This window comes from Gopherus flavomarginatus, chromosome 10 (genome assembly GCF_025201925.1).
Source record: "Gopherus flavomarginatus isolate rGopFla2 chromosome 10, rGopFla2.mat.asm, whole genome shotgun sequence".
NCBI lineage: Eukaryota > Metazoa > Chordata > Testudines > Testudinidae > Gopherus > Gopherus flavomarginatus.
The window spans coordinates 41,038,956-41,060,152 of NC_066626.1; the positions used below are offsets into that span (position 1 = coordinate 41,038,956).

At 40.4% G+C, this 21,197-nt stretch overlaps 1 protein-coding gene and 1 pseudogene across 1 annotated transcript in view; one reads left to right on the plus strand and one right to left on the minus strand.

The window, feature by feature from the left end:
• The window catches only part of MAP3K20 (mitogen-activated protein kinase kinase kinase 20), a 564,831-nt gene that overhangs the window by 151,343 nt on the left and 392,291 nt on the right, over positions 1 to 21,197 (minus strand). The gene's annotated exons all lie outside the window — the stretch shown is intronic.
• Positions 1 to 21,197, plus strand: part of LOC127030193 (dynein axonemal heavy chain 11-like) — a 243,483-nt pseudogene that overhangs the window by 31,283 nt on the left and 191,003 nt on the right.

Consider the following 21,197-nt stretch of genomic DNA (forward strand, 5'->3'; position numbering starts at 1 on the left):
ACCCAATAGTGATTACCTACTTCACCGAAGTTACTTCTTACTAATTTTTTATTCTAATGGCGTTTTAGCTTGCCACAAGTACTATGGATTTCTAATGCTTCTACCATTTGCCTATTATGTGTTTATGGCTGAATTAATACTTAAGAGGCAGAACCATGCTGATGAAGGAGTGGAGGTTCACCACCTGAGCAGCAGCGGATGGAGGTGTGCTGGCTAGGCACAACAAGAATACAAATAATAAAGGCATAATGAATACTTTAAGTAACACAGAGAAAAGAAGTAAGAGCTGACCCTGGCTACACTTTTCAAAGGTATAACTTGCATTCTCCCCACCTTAATCATCCTGTACAGGGAGTGGACCCTGATATTGCACATCCCCTGTCTAGATGCCTTTCTGGATCATTCACCACAACCGGCCGTGCTAACTAGCCCCTTCGTCCTCCACTGGAGGACCAGGAGCTAGCCCCTGGCTGCCACCTGAGCAGGTGCACCGGGAGAAGAAAAAAGGGGAGGCAGGGCCAGATGGTACCACGTCTTGCCCATTGAGAGAGCTTCTGTCATGCATGAGAAATGCAGTTCTCATCTTGTAAAAACTTAACACAATGCTTCTACATTTGATTTGATTGCATTTACTTGTTCATTAATATAATTGATGTGTGCGGCTTGCCTTAAGTTTTCACAGGCTCCATGCTAACTAACTGTTGACACTTACTCATGTTATATATCATTAGTGTTACTGAGCTAGAGAAATTCATTCATGAAACTGAAAAAGGTTTAGCTAACACAGTGAAAGGAGGAGGCTACCCCATTCTGGTTGAAATACTGGGGCATCTGATGGCTTTAGAGGATTGGCAGTCTGTATTACAACATTTTCAAACCTTTAAAATCAACTGCTGAGCTACTCAGAAACTATGGGCAGCAGCTACTGAAACAGATCTATACAGAAGTGGAGGTAAGGACGCTGTGTAACGCACACAACACTTTTTGTCATACTTCAGAACTTTTTGTTGTTTTCTACCATTGTTAGCCTAATTTTGAGAGAGATTAAACTTGGATCTGTTTCTTTTTAAAAATCAAACAATGGATCATAGCTCAAAATCTGCAGTCCTTTGTCACAATCTGTGCAAAACTCCCCCTTACTTCAATGGGTTGGTATGTATGGGGGAGAGGGGAAAGATTCACTCCAGTGAGGATTTCCAGGATTTTGCCCTATGTTCTTTAACTTCCTTCATCATTTTAACAGTGACCTGCTTTCCAATAGTGTTATCAGTGTATTCCAAGGATAAAGTTCAGTGAAAAGGTCTGTGGGTGGGTAGGTGGCGTGGAATAGCTACCCAAAAGAGTTATAAATTAATGGTTCACTAAAGAATTAATGTATCTATTTAAAGGTGCTGTGCTTGTATTATTAACAACGCCTCAAGTTACAGAAACGGAAAAGATTTTGAAAATGTAATGTGTTTTCAACCATTTATGCTTTTGTTTCCCTTTTGCATTTCACTCTGCTGGAATAATTAAACTAGACTAGGTAGTTCATGAATACATAGATTTGAAGGCTAGAAAGGGACCATTAGATCATCTGACCTCCAGTATATCACAGCCCATAGGCTTTCACCCTGTTATCCCTGTATTGTAAATTCTAAGAATGGAGAGGGGTAACTAGTGGTGTTCCCCAAGGGTCAGTCCTAGGACCAATTCATAAATGATCTGGAGAAAGGGATAAACAGTGAGGTGGCAAAGTTTGCAGATGATAGTAAACTCCTCAAGGTAGTTAAGACCAAAGCAGATTGTGAAGAACTTCAAAAAGATCTCACAAAACTAAGTGATTGGGCAACAAAATGGCAAATGAAATTTAATGTGGATAAATGTAAAGTGATGCACATTGGAAAAAATAACCCCAACTATACATACAATATGATGGGGGCTAATTTAGCTACAACGAGTCAGGAAAAAGATCTTAGTGTCATCGTGGATAATTCTCTGAAGATGTCCACGCAGTGTGCAGAGGCAGTCAAAAAAGCAAACAGGATGTTAGGAATCATTAAAAAGGGGATAGAGAATAAGACTGAGAATATATTATTGCCCTTATATAAATCCCAATCTGGTCAGCTCCTGGGGCAGCACAACTACACTGAGAGATTTACTCGGAGATTGTAAAATGATGCTCTTGGCCTTAGTGGCCATGCTGTGAACGGGGTGGGAATCTCTTCACTGTTGGGGCTGGGAGGAAGGAATTCTTCCCCCCTTGACTCCCTCAGTCATTAAAGGCAGTGGAACTACTCTGAAATTCCTCTGGCTATCATGGTAGCCCTGGTATCTGGTGTGCTCCCCATCACAGACTGTAAAATCCATAGTGGATCTACTTAGTCACCAGCCCTGCCAACAACCTCTAGTACACTGTGGAGCAGTCAGGAAAGAACAATTCACAGCTAAAACTTTTGGACAGACCAAGGGTGCTGTGTTTGACTGTGAACTTCCCAAAGTTTAGAAATGTTTGACTTTGGGATCATTTCTAGTAAAAACCCAGGGACTGAAAGAGACCCAAATCCAGACAGAAGACTAGAAGGAATAGGATATCCCACCATGATCTGGAGGTGACAACTCGATATGACCCATAATGTTGTTGCTTTTAAATAAATCAATTTCATCACCCTTTTGGAGTTTATTTCTGTTTTTATTTCCACCAATAAGATGATCTTATTGTCAGCCTCAAGAGCCTGATCCAAAGCCCATTTCAGTCAATAAAAGTCTTTCCACTGACTTCAGTGGACTTTGAATCAGGCTTCTAATCAGTTAGAATAAAACCAGCACAATAAATAGATTATTGTGTTTTATGGAATTTTATTTATTCATGTAATAACAATAATCACTAGAGCTGGTAGGGAAATTAAGATTTAAAACAATTTTGATTGAAAAAATAAAAAAGAAAAGAGATGTATCTAGCTTTTTGTCCCCCCCGCCACATGTTCTGATTATCTCTAATAATTACTCCAAGTAATGCACTGAAATTATTACGTGTAACAATAGTGTAGTCAGTATAAAGTCATACTTCACATGTGCTGAAGAGATTTAAATTTCAGTATCTTAATTCTTCTATAGTATGTTTATCAAAATAACAAAATCAGTTATTTCAAACTGAACGCAAACTTTTGTGGTATTTATGTAAAAAAACTGAAGGAATTTTTGAGTTGCAAAAATGTAGAGAAATACTTGAAAAATGTAATTTCCATTTTTGTTTTTATATTTAGGTTTTAGTTAAATATTGATAAATAGGGAAAACATTTAAAAAATGTTCCAAGGCTAAGAAGTTGTGTGTTAATTTCATCTCAATGTTAATTTTTATGATAAAACACCTAGAATTCAATTTCAAAGGGGTTTCAACTATGCCGTGGTTTTTGCAATGGGAAGTTTTCTGCGCACAACTGTTGGATTGGGCCCTGATCTTGCACAGATGAAGTTTTGCAGGATCAGGACACTACCTGTTTGTATATGCAAATTGAGTAAGTTATCTCATTTGCATGAACAAATATTTGTTTGAACACATACATGCAGAAACTGTGCATAAATGGTCTGATTTTATGTGTTCTAACTGGAAGGCCGCTATTGAAAAGGTGGGCCATAGTGTGTAATATAGGGGTTTGTTAAAAAAGTTTTGTGTACCAAAAGTTATATCAGTGTGAATGTCATGATTATAATATTAGATTGGGTGTTTTACAAGTCTCTGTGAAACTGGAACCTTGCTTTCATCCTCATTTTTCAAAAGATCAAAGCTCTGTGCATGAAACATTTTTTTTTGTTTTTTGTTTCACCTCCCCCGCTCCCCAGGCACAATTTCCAGGAAATTTGTTGATCTGTGCTGGGTCTGAGAGACTTTCAAACTGATTGCTTTACTTTTCAATTCTAATCTTTCAGGCAGTCTAAATACTTGTTGGAAAACATGGTTTTACTATGGAAATTTGTTCTTTAATGTGCAATTTATAGACAGATTTCTTTGTGTCCTTATTTATGGATGTATTGTCAATGGATTGCTTGTGTTTATTAAGCATGTAGCCCAGGTAAATGTCAAACCTTGCATCAAATAAGAAGCAGAAACTCATTTTTTACAATACAATACAATACAACTCTGGAAAGGCAATGCTGTCTAGTTACAGCTAAGAGCTGGTAGTATGGGGTTCAAGCCAAGGTTGCTCTCAAGCACATTGTCTGTGCTACCAAAAAAAAAAAAAAAACCCAACAAAAAACAACAAATTGCTTTTGTGTAGCTGCCTTTAACCTGCAAGGGTCGACCATATGTAACGAAACAGTGCTAAACATGTCTCATCCTTGGGTACACTTACAGCTTATCTATGTTCAGCATTGCTTCAGCTGCACCTGTTTGCTGATACCTGTTGTCAGCAACAGGTATTTTCTGTAGTGAGGATAAGGTTTGGGGATCCGTGGAACTCAGGCTACAAGAAAAATTGAGAACAAGTAAATCCTTGCAGAAACACAGCTGAGTTTCTGGATATGGGAGGGCCAAATTCTGAAAGCACTTTCTACTGGATGTAGTGCTTACTACTGGGAGTTCATGGGAATTACAGTAACATCCGATACCAAGTGTTTGTAGTTTTGCACTCTAAAGTATATAAACCAAATAAGTAAAAATCTGTTAGTCTTTAAAACCAACCTAATTAATAGTGTGTCGTTGCAAAATTGATGTGTTTGGTACTGCTGCTGAAGTTTATAATCATATTCTAACTAGAAAATCCAGAATATTGTAAATATACTTCATTTTTGCCATAATTATGTTTTGGAAATTACCATGAGTAATGAGTCCATGGTTGGTACTAAATAAGAAGCTGAAGAGTGAATGATCCAAAGTTAGCTAGAAAAAAGAAAAGGGGTTGGGGAGTGTGTGTGTGTGTATGTGCTTGTGGGTGTGTGTTTCTGTGAGGGGAGGGTTATTTGAGGTACAAACTGACAAACAATATCTGTTTGTAATGTGGTTAGGAATTACCTCAAAAGTGGAAGCACCTTAAAAAAGATTGCCTTCACTGTAAAGCATGAAGTGGCACCTCTGCAGTCCAATGAAGTATCTGTTATCAGAAGAAAATGTGTACTTTTTTGAGGTGAAATCAGTTCTGTGCTCTGAACCAAATGATTTTTCGTTTTTTGTTCTGATAACAAGCTGGTGGTAAGCTTCACTGAACTGAGAAATTGTAAACTCTTAGAAAAGGCTGTCTAAAGATAACAATTCAATGTTTCTTGGTAATGTATTCTGGATGAATCTGATAATTTAAAGCCCACTTCACCAAAATGGGAGTGACGCTTGCGTCCTCTTTATCTTCAATTATGTCTAATCTGTTTCTAATTCAAACGTGGTGCTGCTGTTGTCAGATCAAATATAGATTTTAAATGTTTTATGCTTCTCCACTGGGAATGTTTTAAATGTATGCGGGCTGTCTGTCAGGGCTGTACAGGCTGAATCTCATAAAATTTTAGGTAAATTTAAAGGAAATAAAAGTGTACTTAAAAATGAAATGATTCATGGTTCATGAGATGGAACATATTTAATGAATGGCAGCTAAGGAAAAGTTATGGGATAGTCTCTATGGATCACCTACTTAACCTCTAAGGAGCCCTACTTCAGTAAATAATTGTATCTTTCATGTTAAACAGCGTGAGTTTAGCAACAGATTTAAATATGAAAAGTCCTACTTAGGTTTTGCATATGGATAAGGTAAAATTATCTATTGCTTTTATAAATTACTATGACACTTCCATCACTGTAAACAGTCTGGAAAACATAGTTGCAGCCTGCAGTCAATATACAGCATACATTAACATTTATTGATGTATATAGCTCATTCTTTCAAGCACCCAAGTGCTTCATAGTGTAACAATAAATAATATGGCACAGAAATGGGCTTATCATTTAAAAACAGATCTTTTTAAACAAAGGGATTTACTCAAGTATATGTGACCAGGAAGGTCTGTCCCTAAGACCTGTGGGAGAAACACTATCTTGAAGAAGATTCCCAGATCTTTTTTATGAACTAGATAATCAGTAAATTAAGGTGACATGAATTTCTTCCTCGAAATACTGTAGTCTGTAGATTTGGAGAGGGAGAGTCTAGTTTCAGTCTTTTAAAATGTTGCTATTGAAGTATGTTCCTGATTTTTTTAAAATAAATTTTAATTGCAAGGTTGTTTGTGATATAAAGCCTAAAAGTGGACATTCTCATATCAGCATCCGCCCCTGCCTCCAATTGGTTTGTTACTCCAGGGTTGCCTTGGAGAATTGGGCTTCAGGTCTTGATTTATTTTTTTTTCTTTGGGGTGAGGGGGAAATCATTTGTTTAACCCCACCCCTTCCAAGCTCCTGGGCCAAATCCTGGTTCAAAGTAGGTAAGAAGCATGTATCTGCTTATAATGGGGCAGAATGGCAGACTGTGACTGGCCTTTGCAGAGAAACTGAGAGTTGGGAGGGATAATACCTCTTGTATACTCAGTGCAAGGGTCGGTCACAATTACCATCTCTGCACTTGAAGGTAACAACTCTGACTGTAAAAGTAACCTCTGGAGTTGGTGGGTACTGACTCAGCTGCATGACAGAGATGAAACACTTTGTGTCCATGACCTGTGTCATGTGGTTGGGATCTGGAAAATATCCATCTCTTACTGGTACTCTTGAGCGTTACACTTTCATTAGACCCTCTGTATATCGCTATAAGTGCATCTCTTGCCAAAGGGATGAGGAAATGGTGAGTCCCTGTCCTCTTTTTCCCTCCTCATGTTTGTGTGGAGCATGCCCAGTACAGTGGGGAGACCATCTACCCCCTCCCCATAATGTTTCTCCAACTGGCAGGCACTGAATATATTGCAAGAATGACTCCTTTTCCTGATGAAACACCTCAGTGTGATGTTCTGATCTTCCCTTTTACTCTGGGATAAGATGTAGGTCATTTTCCCATCCCCACCAGTTGGTGTATCTTCATGACACCTGCTCATGACATAGAAAGGTAGACAGATGGAGCAGAATTCTGGGCAAACCAATCTAGAGTCTTTTAAAAAGTATATGCAAAGCATTAGTCCATTGTTGGTAAGATGTTCTAAAATTACATCCTTAAAGACATTGCAAAACTGGAGGTGAGTTGAAAAGTCTTCAGCAAACTTGCAGACATTTTTGAAGTAAGCATTCCAGAATATAAACAGCTGAAACAATCCATGCAGATGTCATTCTACTGAAGTCTGTGTGGAATATGGGGTTTTTGTACAGGTAAGGTCTCATCTCTGCAGTTGTGTTCATAATGGGAAACACAGGCACTAATCTTAATTCTTACTTCCTGCTTCACTTAACAAAAGAGGAGAGAGAACTTCATGATATGAGTTGTGGTTTGATTTAGTTGGAATTAGGGGCCCTTTAGACCATTTTCTTAAGAATTAATAAACAAACTCTGAAAAATTAATCTCATTTTATTTCTATTTCGTTCCATGTGGTCACTGCATGTTTTTTAAGACCATTTTTCTCATTTGAATAATGGTATATTTTTGAATGAACATGTAATAAAAAATGATTAAAAACAGATGCTGGAGAAATAAATCAATATGCTGTTTGATCTGTTTTGAACCTGACATTTAGAAAAAGAGGGATTCTATACTTCTCGGTAATGAACATTCAGGAAGGAATTAAAAGAGAAATTTTTATTTCCTTCGGTCTTTGCTTCACATGTCTGTACTGTGTATGAGTATGTACACACATAATAATTAAATGGAAGAATAAGGGGATCTGCCTTAAGGGCAAAGCCCTCACATAGTCTGATACAATTATCACCTTGCTTGTTCTTGCTATGGTGAGATGCAGGCATAGCTTGTGAAGAAAGAATGTGCAGTGACTGACTTCAGCTTCCAGCACCTCTCCTTCATTTTCATGAAGACTCAAAGATGCTGACTCCTAAAAACTGATCTCTCAGGGTAGCAATAGTAATGTTATGAGGGAGACTCTGGTCGTGTTTGTCTGTTTGTCAAACTGTCTAGAGTGGCTCATGACTGAGTGCGCTTACCTCAGGGCAGACTGTCAAAGAATGGGGCACAAACTGCAAACTAGTTGTATATTCTATAATTAGATTTCACCAACCCAGTAACAAATGTGAACTCCTAAATTACTATAACAGTCTTAACACAGTGTCCCCTGGGGCACTCTGGTCTATCTTGCCACACTGGAAAGCTTATCTCTGTGATAAATGGTACCTTGCACCAAAAATCACAATAATATTCAGGTTACTCCAGTCACTTACCCAAGGTCAACTATACTTCAGATCTCAAACCAAAGACAATGTTTATGCCTATCATATAATAATCTAAAAATTTATTAACTAGCAAAAATAAATGAGTTATATACAAGGTTAAAGCAGATCAACATACACACAAATTAGTAGGGCCCTACCAAATTCATAGACATGAAAAATGCATCACAGACTGTGAAATCAGGTCTTTTGTGTGCTTTTAGCCTATACTATATAGATTTCATGGGAGAGACCAGAGTTTCTCAAATTGGGGGTCCTGACCCAAAAGGAAGTTGTAGGGGGGTCGCAAGGTTAATTTAGGGGGGGGGGTCACGGTATTGCCATTCTTTCTTCTGAGCTGCCTTTGGAGCTGGGTGGCCAGAGAGCAGCGACTGTTAGCCAGGCACCCAGCTCTGAAGGCAAAGCCCCATCAGCAGCAGCGCAGAAGTAAGGGGGGCAATACCATACCATACTATGACACCTCTACTTCTGCACTGCTGCCTTCAGAGCTGGGCGTACGGAGAGTGGCGGCTGCTGACAGAGGGTCCAGCACTGTAGGCAGAACTGCAGATGTAAGGGTGGCAATACTATACCATGGCACTCTTACTTCTGCACTGCTGCTGGCAGTGGCTCTGCCTTCATAGCTGGACTCCGGGCCAACAGCTGCTGCTGTCCGGCTGTCCAGTTCTGAAGACAGTGCTGCCATCAGCAGCAGAGCAGAAATAAGGCTAGCAGCCATGTTTACTCTAATTGTTTACATCCATGTGTGGAATGAATTTTGTTATGTGCACCAATATGGAGGTGATGTGTGGCAGAGGTGGAGCTGAGCCTTTCAGAGTGTGGGAGGGGGCTCAGGGCTGAGGCAGTGGGTGAGGGTGTGGGGATGAGGACTCCAGCTGGGGGTGCAGGCTCTGGAGTGGGGCTGGGGATGAGGGGGTTGGGTTGCAGGCTTCCCTGGGGATGCACAGGGGAGAGAGGACACCTCTAAGTCCTCTCTCACCATAGCAGCCTGGGGCCAGGAGAGAGGTGCCTTTCCCCGGCTGTGGCAGCTCCAGGGTTGGGGCTAGGGGAGAGGGGCCTTTCGCTGCCTGCTCGGTACTTGATAGCATGCTGTACGGTCGCATAGCTTAGTGGGAATTTAGGGTAGCAGTACTACAACTCCTTCTACAATAACCTTGCAACCCACTCCGCCAGTCCCTACAATTACAACACCCTGAAATTTCAGATTGGAATAACTGAAAGCATGACATTTATGATCAAATTGGACCGTGGATTTGGTAGGGCCCTACAAATGAGTTACAGCCTTACGTTTCAAAAGATAATAGAAACTTCTGTAATAAGCAAATTCCATATGTTCTTTAGGGCTAACCCAAGCTAAACAGCTGGAGACCCCATACTTATGCTTAGACATCTTTGCCTCTCAGTCTTCATGCAGCCCAGGGAAAACAATTTATCCTTAGCAGGCATTTTATTCCCTTTCCCCAGTGTTCAAGCTGTAATGGGACAAGGGCTTGTGCACATATCCTCTTCAGGGGTGTGGGAGAAGCAATCAACAGAGTCTTTTGTCAGCAATGGCTTGGCTGATGTCTGTAGACCCTTTTTTTGTAGGGGAGGCGATAATACCTCTTGTGGAAAACTTGTATTTCACATGTGGTGATGGTTCTCTCCTGACTCTGGGAGATTTACAGTCTTAGTGAATGTTTTTATAGTTACAGAGCAAACATTTAAACACTACCTTATAACATGGACTACAGATGTTGTAAGTAGGCTCAATACATGCAGCATCCTAAAATCATTTCATGAAGTTCAAACACCCTCTTATAACATCTAATATCTATTTTAACAATACTAACACTTGGGTGAGCCAGACTGGTTTTAAGCTGTGCATTTGTCACTGTTCAGTGAGGCCTGGAGACTTGGCATGAGCTGGCACTGGGTCTGCCAGCATCACACTGTTCCTTTTCTCTAATCGATTTATTCTTTCTGACAAGAGTGGGAATGCTGAATAGGAAAAAGGGCTGCCTCACGTAGAAGCAGCTACTACTTCAGGAGCCTGATCCTTCAGCCACAGGATACAACTAACTCCCTTTTGAATTTAATGAGAATGACTCATACCCTGTGATTGGAGAAGTAGGACCCAGATGCCTACATAGTGGTGTGATGGGGTCCAGACACAAAAGAACCATATTGGTGAGCTTTGTTGAGCTGGTTTGGATTATACTGGCCCTAGTCTTCCCAAGGTTGTGCTCTGTCTAGTTCTATATAGCTTTAACACTGGTTGCTGTACAGGGGTTTCCCTCAAACTATATCAGTCTTAACCGTAGAAGAGCTGCTACTCTGCTAGATGGGCCACGCAAGGGCCAGGGCAGTAACTCAGAGGAGTGCAGGGATATGCCTGGAGTGCACATTTCCCCAAATAGAAGAGGTTAGAGTAGGTCATAGCCTTGCTCCCTCTCCCCCAGCACAAGCGCCAGTGAAGCAAGCCTGTGGCATGGGCTGCGTCATCTGGAAGGACTGTGCAACTTGTGCAACTTCTCTGTGCAGGAGGGGAGTGGCATGAGCCCTAATCCTTCCTTGAACTCCCCATGAAATGGTGCACACCTAATCCAGGCTGTGCTGCTCTAACCCAAAATAGCTAAACGGTTTAAAGATGGATCCAAACCAGACCTGGGCTCTTTACATCCCCAAACCATGGGACAGTTCAGATCCAGATCTGAACTCTCTGGCTTGGTGCTCTTCCTGCTACAACCCACGTTACAGCTTCTCCTCTTCTCAAAAAAGCTAGATACATGCACCTGGTTGAATTCTGCAGAGATTAATAACCTCTGCAATCCCTCTAATTTCCAGGGCTAATTTTTTTAAAGGACTCTAAGGCTGTGCCGCTACTAAATAAAACATCTGTTCTTAACTCAGGTTAGCTCAGTTGAGGTAAAAATCCCAGTAGACACATGGCAGTTTATGGTTTTCACTGTTAGCAGGCTGAGTTAAAGACTAAGCTTCCCCCATAATCTTTAGCGCCACCTGCTAACTCATGCGAAAACTACAATTTGCCTTGTCTTTTCTAGGATAGTAAACTTAGCTAACTTGAATTAAGAACACACCTTTTTCCTAGTTAAGACGAGTCTAAATGTGCTTGCATAGTTACTGAACACTATCAATAGTGGCTCTGTGGAGGGAGGGATAGCTCAACGGTTTGAGCATTGGCCTGCTAAACCCAGGGTTGTGAGCTCAATCCTTGAGGGGGCCATTTAGGGATTTAGGGCAAAAATCTGTCTGGGGATTGGTCCTGCTTTGAGCAGGGGGTTGGACTGGATAACCTCCTGAGGTTCCTTCCAACCCTGATAGTCTATGATTCTATGATCATTTCTATACTGATGATAGAATCCAAAACCTGTTTGCACCCCATATGCACACACAGTGAGGGTTTTATGAATGTATAATTTGTGTACATTTATTCATATGCACCAGTGTAGAGTGAGCAAAAATTGCCCATGCAAAGCTGTGCACATGCAAATTCTACAGCCTAAAATAAGTGGTTTTGTAAGTAAAACCCAAGAAATGAAATAACATAAATGAAACCCAAAGAAAAACTTTTTGTATAATTCTTGAAGTAAAATAGCAGTTGTTGTTTCCCATCATAAATAGTCTTTCAAGATGTAATGCTCTCTGACATTTGTGACTCAAGGCCAGGCAAACTGAAAGTTCTGCACTGTTCTCTACCTGCAGACACACATTTTGGCCCCTCTAATTTCTCCTTCTCTTTGGAACACAGGATTTGCTGTTTAGGAATATACCAATGTCCAACTTCAGTGTTCTGTGTCCAGCAAGTAAGCCTACAGATGGTACTTCACAGAAAGACAAAATTAAAACACTTACCCACCTGCATAATGTACCAAGAATAGATTTGGTTTCATGAATAGAAAGAGCAAGAATGTATTCAAAGCCAGTTAAACTCTTGTTTCCATAATAACTTTTTTTGCCCTACATGTCTTGTCTAATTCAAATAGCTCTTAAAAACTCACCTCTGCAGCTCTACCTGCAAAAATTAGTCTAATTAAAAGAAACCCTTTGGTCCACCAAGACATATGTACAATATGCTTAAACAGAGTAACTGTGTGTTCACACTTCCGTAATCTGTTTCCTTCTTTCTACTCCTCCTTACTGGCATATGCTATAGCTTAATTTGTCTGTCATGTTTATCAATTAGATTGGAGGGCAGGGACCGCTCTACTCTGTTTTCTCTGAAGTACCTAGCACTCTTCTGGGCACTATGAAATAATTGTCTAATGGAGTGTTTGGCTACTATAATAGTTTCCCAGCAAAAGTAACACAGCATTTTAACTGTGATCAAACTTTATATATTTGCATTAGAAAATACTTCAAAATTGGTGAATTGCATAGGCTTAGTCTTCAGAATCTCCCCCACCCTCCATTATCTTTATGCATTACTGATGTCCACAGGAAGTTTAGGGAACATGTAGAATGTGAAAAGGGATGAGGGTTGGTACATAAAGTATTATTCCTTGTTCAGAGAAGCAACGTGTACCTGAATGTGTTCCATATCTTGTGCCATTTTCACCTATGAGGCTAGGCTGCTCTTCATATGAGGGGGTTGCTTTCTCTAGGATTATCTGCTTTGTGCTGCTCACTCACAACATCAAGCCAAGGGGCATTGCTGAGTGGGGCACTGACACTCTCCATTTAATCTAATTGGAACAGGCTCCAGTCTTGCTACAGTGCCGCCAACTTAAAGTGTATGACCTGGTAAGACCACACATAACATTGAGCTGCTGGATTTTTCCAGATGAGAGCAATAATGTTGATCGAACAAACTGGTCCATGAAGATAATATTACTACCACTAATAATACTTAGCTCATTTGTATGGTACTTTTCATCTGGAGATTTCAAAACAGTTTACAAAGAAAGGGGTCATTATCCCAATATTATAGATGGGGTGGGCACACAGAGATAGATGTCTTGCTCCAGGTCACCCAGTAGGCCAATGGCAGGGCTGGGGTGTAAAAAACAAGACAGGGTTAAGTCTAATGGATGTGTGATTAGCACATAAAGAATCAGGTTTGATTCCTAAGTGTGTAGTCTCACTTCTTGAGTTGACAGGAACTGGGAATATTATGGAGGCATTGGAATAACTAGTAAGTATGGAGCACTGGATATATAGAGGATTCTGGACATACTGTGTACCAGATGTATAAGGCAGCATGAAGCAATTAAGCAGGTGAACATTTTTTCTAAGGCAATATATTGTTTGGCGAGTTAGCTATTTCAAGTGGCCGAGGTAAAGTACTGGCAAAATACAAGATACTAAAAACAGTGATACGGGTGAAGAGGGAACTTGGAAATATATAGTTCAGGTTTTATTCAAATATATTGGACCTTTGGACTTAATTCTGAACTAGTCTAAGAAGCAATTATGGATGATTCCATCTGTGAACTGTACACTATTATGAGTGAAGAGTTCAAACTTGGTTTAACTTACCTTGCAAAATAAGCACTACTAGTTCATTATCGTAACCCTGGTTCAAATGAAAATGCTGTAGTGATGTCTGCATTAGCGGCATCTCCATGAATAAGCAATGAAGAGCATTGAGAAGAAAAAGCTTCATACAGTACATATGGTCTTTTGGTGTCATACTGCCTGGCTGATTTTAAGACTTTTTGGTACTTGATAGTGAGTGATTTTATCATTGCAATGGTATTCCCAGGCACTGCTAGAGTTTGGGGCATGTCATTTTCTCCATTTTGAACCAATGTGTATGGCTGTAAATAGTGCTGAGGGCTGTAAAGTGTCGAGGAGGAAGCAAATTATTTTGAACAATTTCTTGAGAACCAGTGTAATCACTCTGAAATTAGAGAAGTTCAAAAACCAAACCCATGTTGTTATGGAATCGGACAGATAATGTTTCCCACTGAGGCTGGCTTTCTTAACGTGTCTGTTGAAGTTGTTAGGCTCTCTTGTTTTCCTCCGTGTCCTGTAACATGCATTCTTCTAGCCAGGGGAGATGACGCTTTGAAACTCACCAACATCACAGGAGGCATAACCTTTGCAGCACTCCAATTCTGAAGGACAAGAACTATGAAATCTGGGATTGGCCATGTCGGAGCAGAGCCCTGTAGATCTCTGTAGTGTACTGCTAGGTCACTGACCTGGCTCCCAACTTTGCATTTATCCTCGGTTAAAAGAGACCCTGTCAGTGATTCCAAGGAACCTCCTTTTCTACTGCTTTACACCTTCAGCAATCAAGGCCATACACCATCCCCTGGATGCCCAGCAATGGAAAAAACTGATTCCAGTGCCCATCACCACTGCTCTGTAATAAGGTAGAGTTGCTGTTGTAGAGTAACATCAAACAGACCCTTTCCTGCTTCCTACCTCCTCATGAAATAGCATTCTGCAGGCATAGGGAGCAAGACATCCTCCTGACTTTTGGGGAGGGGGCAAACTAAACTGGTTCATACCTCAGACCTTTCTTAAAACTGACCCCAAATCTTTTTTAAGCTTGGTTCTCAAATTTTGATTGTTTTCTATAACATTCACATATAATCATAACCCTATTGCTATCTGACAGCAGAAAGTGAGAATTGCAGCCTCCATATACCCAAGCTGTTAAAACTCATTGGTTTTGGTTTGTGTAGATTTGCACCTCTTGATTTTTACTTTGAGTTTTGAATTCAAACTACTTCTTAACTGCAAAGCAAAATTCAGCCCAAGCCTCAAACTTTCAGGAAGAATCTCCAAATGCAAACCACCAATTTACATGTGGTTTCACCCAAAATCATAAATCAGTTAAGACTCACTTAAAACTTGGTTCAGGTTTGCCGGCAGTAAATATGGATCCAGACAGTAATCCTGGATTGGAACACACTGACTGAGCCCTGTTGGGAGGAGGCAACCAGGACACTGTCAAAAGATTTTTAGATTTGCATCTGTCGCTGTGCATTCTTATCTGACCCAAGCCTCCAAACATTTTGCAGCTTGCCCATTATGAGCCATAACTATACCCTTGATTGTTGTTGTTATAAAACCAAAAAAACAGTAGATTCCCAGCTGGCATGTAAATTGGCATAGCTCCCTGGAGGCTGTTGGCAGTAGCAGAGGATGTGGCCCTTATTGTGCAAGTGCTAAGCTGTGATGTTGATAAAGAATGTTTCTGAAGAAACCATTATAGTCAATCATGTCAAGAATCCACACAAGGAGTGCTTAAGTAGGCCTTGATAAAATGGAGAGCATCAGCTCTAAGCCTGGAATCGTTATGGTCTATTGTGTTAATAATCTGCATGCTAAGAAGTAAAATTCCTAGGCCATGACAAAACAGATAAAGATTCAGAGCCATTATGGCCTATTATGTCAATAAGACATTTGTTTGAGTCCCTAAGTATTTATTTGCATTATACTGTAGATTGCAATGGACCCTCAGGAGCTGTTATACTCTCTTGTGTGGTTTGAATCTTAAGAAGTCCTTTTGGTACACATTGATAGGTAGATTTTCTATGGCATTGTCTACAAAGGGGAAATTGACTGGCATAGCTATTCCAGAGAAACATTACACTATAATTCCACATAATTTAGCTATTCCAGAATAATGTCCTGGTGTGGATTTTATTCTGGAATAATTACCCCACTTTAGAGTAGAGTAATTATGCTGGAATAAAGTCACTTTTAATTTTGAATAGTGTCCACCTGGGGAGTTGTTCCAGAATAGCTATTGTGGAACATTAATTCTGGAAGAGCCAAGCTGGTCATTTTTCCCATGTCGACAAGCTTTAGATGTTTCTAGCAAGAGCTTTCCTTTTTGTCAGAGTGTAGTTAAATAAGAAAATCCATGAAAATTCCTAAACCCTACATTTAATTAGATTAATGTTTAATCTTAAACAAGGAAATAAGAGTTGAGAGAACATCCATAATTCTCCTTAGATCCCTCTATTTCAGGCTTCTCCAAACTGGGTGATACAAGAGCATCGTACAGAACGTGCTGTAGTAAGTAGGCACAGCGTAGTGTGAAATGAGTATTAACCCCTTATCGTCAGCTATGTAGATGTGTCAAACTTTTACCTTAATATTTTTAAAGCTTTAAAGCTATTGGGCCAAATTCAGCCTCAATATGAATGGAATAACTTTTTTGACCACTATGGACTTACACTTGCTTACATCCATGGCTGGCTCCAGGCTTTTTGACTCCCCAAGCGGCGGGGGGCGGGTGGGAAAAGCCGCAATCGGTGGTACTTTGGCGGCAGCTCCACCATGACGCTTTCTTCTTCGGCGACATTTCCGTGGCAGGTTCTTCGCTCCGAGAGGGACCGAGGGACCTGCTGCCGAATTGCTGCCTAAGAGCCTGAAGTACTGCCCCTTCCCCTTGGCTGCCCCAAGCACCTGCTTGCTGGGCTGGTACCTGGGACCAGCCCTCAGGGCCGGTGCAACCATTTAGGTGACCGCGGGTGCTAGGATTTAGGGGGCGCCATTTTCTTCAGCAGCAACCGCGGCGGCCAGATCTTCAGCTGCCCCGGTCGCTGCCAGCATTTAGGGGGCACCTCAAGGCATTTAGGGGGCTGCTGCAAGGGGGGCGCCTCAAGGCGGAGGGAGGGAACTGCCGCGGGTGTGTGGGGGACTCCTCAGGGTGGGAGGGAGGGCACAAGGTGGAAGTTTTGCCTAGGGCCCGAAACATCCTTGCACCAGCCCTGCTTACATTAGTGTTGAATTTTGGTTCATTCTCTTCTGAAATGTAGGCAGTGTTCTCTTTCTATAACACACAGAATATTCTAGCACACAGAATCAAGAATATAAATCCTCAAATTATATTTCAGCATGATTAGGTTTTAAATTTTAAAAACTATTTTGTTGCATTTGCTCATTATACGTATTTGTACAGAAATCTGCTGAAGAGTTGGAAACCCTGCGTTCATCTTCAGCTGCTGCAGTCTGTGTTTATAGCCAATAGTGTGTTGTGGTGCTGTTTGTTTATTCTTATTTTTTACACAAGTATTAAAGACTGGATGAAAACTCCATGGAAACAAATATATGTTGAGCAAATGGATAGGTAGCTAAGAAGATTTGTAAAGGGGATCATTTCCCCAATTACTAGATTGTGTTACTACTTGAAATAATCTCTCGCATTCTGAGGGCCCTATTTTGTACCAGTAGCTAGCTCAACAGTGGTCCTTAAGGGGAAATTTTTGAAAGCAGTTAAGAAATTTAGGAGTAAGAGTCCCAATGACTTTCCATGAGATTTGTGATTCTAAAACCATTAGGTACTTTTGAAAATCTCCTCATATTTTGTATAGATTATCAGGAATTCTTCACAGACATCATAGCAGACAAGCTCCAAGATACGTATGCTAGCTCCACAAGAGCAAAACATGGGAACCTTGCAAAATTCGGTATACCAATTCCTTGGGGCATATTGAGGGAATAAAATATCATTAGTTTTTTTATTATACTGATAAGTACAAATGAATAGAATATGTCTAGTTTGGTTGTACATGTTTGGTTTGCAAGGGATGTCATGAAGTTAGCTCTTCAACTGCACACAGTGGAAGATGAAGTAAAAATACTGTGGATGAATCAGTGAAAGAAATGGTTATAGAGGACATAGCTGTAGTCAGTGTTGTACAATAATAATTTACTTATGAAAAGATAGATGACAAACTGAGCCTCTCTGATGTTTCAGGTTTTAGAGTTGTAGCCATGTTAGTCTGTATCAGCAAAAACAATGAGGAGTGCTTGTGGCAGATTTGTTAGTCTCTAAGGTGCCACAAGTACTCCTCGTTGTTTCTGATGTTTCACAGGCTTTTGTGGAGATTAATCTGATCTAGTGTGGCTTGGACATTTCATATGAACAGTTTCGTAACGCAGACACTCCTTTGGTGTAAGCTGATGAAAACCTCAAAGGACTTTTTGTTGAAATAATTGTTTTAAGCAAATAGCACAATGTTCATAGAAAAATCTCTCTATCTTAGGTACTCATTGCCATAACATCTGGGCACCTCAAAATCTTTAATGTATTTATCCTCACAATAGCCTTGTGACGTAGGGAGATACTATTATCCTCATTTTACAGATGTTGAACGGGGACACAGAGTGACTAATCCAGGGATCAGCAACCTTTGGCACACAGCTCGCCAAGGAAAGCACCCTGGTGGGCCGGGCTGGTTTGTTTACCTGCCGCGTCTGCAGGTTCAGCTGATTGCGGCTCCCACTGTCTGCCATCCCAGGACAATGGGGGTGGCAGGAAGTGGCGCGAGCTGAGGGATGTGCCAAAGGTTACTGATCCCTGGACTAACCCAAAGTCACACAGCATGTGGCTGACCAGGAAATTGAACCTGGGTCCCCTAAGTCCTAGGTAGGGTTCCTAACCACTGGACCATCCTTCCTATGAAAACAAGTGCTGAATTTAAAATCATAAGTATTTTAGCTCCAAGTGTTGTTCATCCAATCAAGGAACAGTCTCATAGCATTTGATCTTTTTGCACAATCAAAATATTTGAATTTAAAATATTGAATATTTGCCAAGGAACTTCTCCTGAAAGAAGTACAGAGCAAGAGATTTCTGCAGAAGTTAATAAGTGAATAATTTCAAATCATGTAAATCCACCTGAGAAAAATGTGGTCAATTTGGAGATCATTCACAAAATGTGTTGTGTTTTTTAATTACTTGCAAAGCTTGCATAGAGCTCCTTGCACAGTGCAGGAAGGAAGGAATGCCTGTTTCTGATTTTAAATTCTGACTTTCGGGCATGCTTTGTCATATCATTTAACTTCACTCTACTTCAGTTTCCCCATTTGCAAAATGGGGTTAATAATTACCTACTTCCCAGGTCTGTTGAAAGGATTCGTTCATTATTTAATTGCTTGTAAAGGACTTTGAAGATGTATAGAAGTGTAAGGTAATGAAAATTCTTCACAATTTTATAATATCGTCTATCTGAAGAACTCAAAATGTGTTATAAACATTATGGTCACACAGAAAGTTTGTGGCAGAGACAAAGAAGAATCAAGACTTCCTGACTGCTAGTCTAGTTTATGTGCCATAATAACAATCCTCCCTCTTGAGGTGTTATTACTAATAAGTAACAATAACTGGCCCTATATTCATTGCCTTGTGCACGTGTTTATGACTTATGACTTAAGAAAACCTTAGCAGACTATTCGGAGGGCAAGAGATCAGCTTTCCAAGATTGTATTTTGTGTCTGCAGTGGATTTAGTGGAAATAATTTCTGAAGGAACTGATCCATCGCAGGCAAACTTTTCATTCTTCATTATTTTGTTCATCTACTGCTATTGGTGTCCACATGAAAATTACTCTAGCTGCAATTTTTTAATGCATATCAAAAGATTACCAGACATTTGCTGAAACTTTTTGACACTGTTGGTGACCTTAAATTTGATGAGAATGTGGAAATACAAATGGCAGTGGGAATGTACAGTACAGAAGAGGAGTTTGTACACTTTTCAAAGGCCTGGGTCTGAGAAGGGCAGGTAAGATAATTGGGTGGCGTACTACTCGCTTAGTATTATTGTGACACATAATGCAGTGAAGCAAATTATTTTAGATAATGTAAGGGCTCCATCCAGACTTCATTCTGCTGCTTTTAGGGGAAGAACCCACAGAAGGAAGGGTGAATAAACCATCTCCATCTGCCTGGCCAGGGTAGTTGGAGCCTGTCTGCCACCTGCCCTGAGGGTTACTAAACCATTTAGCAGTGAGGAAGAATTTATGAGAAAGGGGATGTCTTCTGGTCTTCCTCCCTTTGCTAATTAGACAGGGCATGACAAAAAAAAGTGTTCTTGAGTGCTTTTCCTTCCCCCTGTTTCTGAGGGCTCAGCTGCACCTCACGCTAAATAACCAAAGGTTATTGCATTATATTTCACAATAATACTAAGCGAGTAATATGCCAAAGGTTACTTAATTCTAATTATCACATAATTAGAACAGATTCAGTTACTTTGGTGTATGGAGACATATGTCTAAATAAGAGCATGGATGTGCAGACTTGCACTGAAATAACTAAATCAGTTTAGGAAGCCAACTTAGTTTGATCGGCACAAGTGGACAAGCCTTGAATGGTTTAGTCACCCCAAGGCAACTGGAAGATTTAAGAGTCTGAGCTGCAGACTAAAGTACTGAGAGCAGAAGTTGGGGCTGGGCTGGTTCTATCTAATCTATCTAAAAAATAACAAAACATTTCTCCATCAGCAAAGGGGGTTTCACAAAAAATTTCTGCAGGAAAATATTGATTTTTTTTTTGGCTGAAATTTCTGTCAGGAAAATCAAACATCTCATTTTGGGTCAACATTAATCTCTGCCTAAGTCAGCACAGTGCCTAATGGAGGTTGTTGTTTCTTCTGCTTCCCATTCTCCCCTATGGTCCCCCCTTCCTGGTTGGACTATATTTCCCACAATGCACTGTGCTCTCTCCCTGTGGTTGAATGGCTGTGATACATCATGGAAGTTCCAACCACAGACACATAACAGTGAATCATCAGAGATGTAGGCTAGCCAGTGAACAAGGTCCATAAGAAAGAGTCGGGGCACGAGAGACCTGAAACTACAGTTCTCATAAGGCACAGCAGCAGCTCAGGCAGATGCAGAGATTAATGTCAATCTGAAACTAAATGTTTTGATTTTTCTGATGTTGAAATTTTTGGAACTTTCTGTTTTATAATTTTTTTAATCTATCCATCTCTCCATCCTACCATCCTCTATCTATCTTTTTGGTCCCCTTTCAGGAAGAAATCAGATGAAATATTAGAATTTCCTGTGAGGTGAAAATTCCATTTATTAATCAGCCCTAATTCGGGGTGTGAAAAGAGAACGAGAACTTAAAAGTAAGAAGGTAGACCTGACCCTGTTCTTTCCCTGATGAAAGGGTATTATTTTCTTTGGGAGATGCTGATCCTTGATTCCTACTAACTTCCTT